This window comes from Hemiscyllium ocellatum, chromosome 35 (genome assembly GCF_020745735.1).
Source record: "Hemiscyllium ocellatum isolate sHemOce1 chromosome 35, sHemOce1.pat.X.cur, whole genome shotgun sequence".
NCBI classification, from domain to species: domain Eukaryota; kingdom Metazoa; phylum Chordata; class Chondrichthyes; order Orectolobiformes; family Hemiscylliidae; genus Hemiscyllium; species Hemiscyllium ocellatum.
This window is the reverse complement of record NC_083435.1, coordinates 23441533-23443830: the sequence shown is the minus strand read 5'-3', so window position 1 is coordinate 23443830 and position 2298 is coordinate 23441533. Positions and strand designations below refer to the sequence as shown.

The window sequence follows — 2298 nt, the reverse complement described above, 5'->3', positions numbered from 1 at the left end:
TAATCAACCGAGCAAACCGAATTACTCTCGCAGACAGCAAACCAGCAAGTAAAATGTTAAAAACCACACCACACCAGGTTATAGTCCAATAGGTTTATTTGGAAGCACTAGCTTTCAGAGCACTGCTCCTTCATCAGATGGTTGTGGTGTATAAAGATCCTATACTCCACAACCACCTGATGAAGGAGCAGCGCTTTGAAAGCTAGCGCTTCCAAATAAACCTAGTGGACTATAACCTGACGTTGAGCGATTTTTAAACTTTGCACACCTCAGTCCAACACCAGCATCTTCAAAGCAAGTAAAATGCATTGGATTGTTCTCTTTAACCAATTTTCTTTCAAGAATCCCTGTGTGGAAACACCCAACAACTCCACACTGACCCTCTGAATCCACCCAGACCCATTTCCCCACCCATATATTTACCCGACTAACATATTTACACATCCTGAGCATTATGGGCAATTTAGCATGGGCTGTGGGAGGAAGCAGGAACACCCGGAGGAAACCCATGCAGACACGCGGAGAATGTGCAAACTCCACACAGACACAATCACCAGAGATGGAATCAAACCCAGGTCCCTGGCATTGTGAGGCAGCAGTGCTAATCACTGAGCCACCATGCCTCCCTTTGTACAGCAACGGATCATAAGATCAGGATAGAAGCTGAATGTTTAAGTGAATAAACTTGAAACATCACAAACAACATTTTTCAGGTGCAGTGAAACAGTTCAAGTGTAGTTATGAACTTGATCGGCCATTGGAAACTCAGTTACAGCAAGAGTTTTGACACGACTAATTGTATAAAGGGACACATTGCTTGATTTTAGTCTGGGTAAGACATTAACTGTGCAACCTGTGAGGGAGCGTAAAAATCAACAGCAGTAACTTCTGGATTTCCACATTATTCTGTGCATATGGGGTCTCCAGAAACAGCCGTCAGTTTTAGTAATAACGATAAACGCACACAGGATTGCCATAATTACAAATGCAAATTCTAAGCCATTATGATTAACATGGGGAGTGCGATTCCTCTACCACATGACTCTCTACTGTCAAGCTCTAAGCAGTGAAAATGGTCTTTATGATTACAATAAGGAGTCCCTCAAGTCTGATCAGTACAGGGACCTCATTCGGTATCATTGAGATTAAAGAGATGGGAGATGGGGAAAAACGATTCCCCAGTGATTCTCAAGAATGTACAGGAACTTCTCATTCTGCACAGACCCATAAACTAGGAAATACTTTAAACAAACAATAAATAGCCTATAGAATACAGTGGTTGTTACCAATCCAACTCATTGACACAGTTGGGAGTACTCAGCAAGAAATGATCAGCAACACTGACTGCTGTCTTAATGCTTTTATTCTGGTTGAGAAAATATTGAAAGCCACTTCACATTTGCAATTTTCGAATTCCACCTAACCTTAGCAAGAGATTCAATTCAATCTGATTGAGAGTTTGGTTGAGAGTCAGGGCATTGACGAGAAAGAAATAGATTTTCTAAAAAAATCCATCACAGAAATTAAGTGACACTCAGGTCAACAGCAACAGGTGTGAACAGAAATATTTTATGACCTTGTAACTCTGATTCTGAAATATTCGTTTAGATGATGCATTAACTAATTGAGTACTAGATGGATGTTTGAAACAAAGATAAATACTGCCTCACCCTTTCCTATAAGAGGATCCCATTACCATTACAGAGTACAGCCACAGGAGGAGAATCACAAAACGTCAGGTGTTCAAAAGGAAGCTACCACCCCCTATTCTTGACAAATTATAAATTAATGAAATATTTTCTTGCTCAGGAATACAGTACATGAATATACTTCATCCACTTGCTTGTAATCAGCCTAATCCCAGCGCAGAAACAGACATCAAAACAAAAACCATGCACTTTTCCTGCAGAAAGATGATCCATTAGCATTAGCACTGGATGGAATCACATACTAGGTAATTGGTGTTTGGATAGAGTAAAACATGATTGAGGCCAATATCTAAATAGGTTCCTCTAAAGGTCATTCAGGCATCAGGCTGCTTGAGTTTGCATCAGGACTACTATGGAGACTAGCCTCCCAATCATAAAATACAGGAAGACCTCAGGAAACATTCTTCTTAAATCTGTTAAGAATTTAGATATAAGTTTTATTCCTCATCAAATTGACTGGTGTCTTTTCGTGTGGAAAAGGGAGGAAAATAATTTGCTTATTCTATGCCCAATGGCAACAGTTTTGCTCTGCCAAGGCCATTACAAGTTATTTACTTTCTGATGCAGCTTAGGCAACATTCTGAAGACC

General features: G+C 40.1%; 1 protein-coding gene across 1 annotated transcript in view; it reads right to left on the bottom strand.

Annotated features, from left to right (window-relative positions):
• Window positions 1-216: 216 nt before the first annotated feature.
• The window catches only part of c35h6orf136 (chromosome 35 C6orf136 homolog), a 35266-nt gene continuing 33184 nt past the window's right edge, over window positions 217-2298 (bottom strand). The window contains exon 7 of the mRNA XM_060850658.1: window positions 217-2298. This exon is cut by the window's right edge and continues 3088 nt beyond it. The gene's annotated coding sequence lies outside the window, so the exon portion shown is untranslated.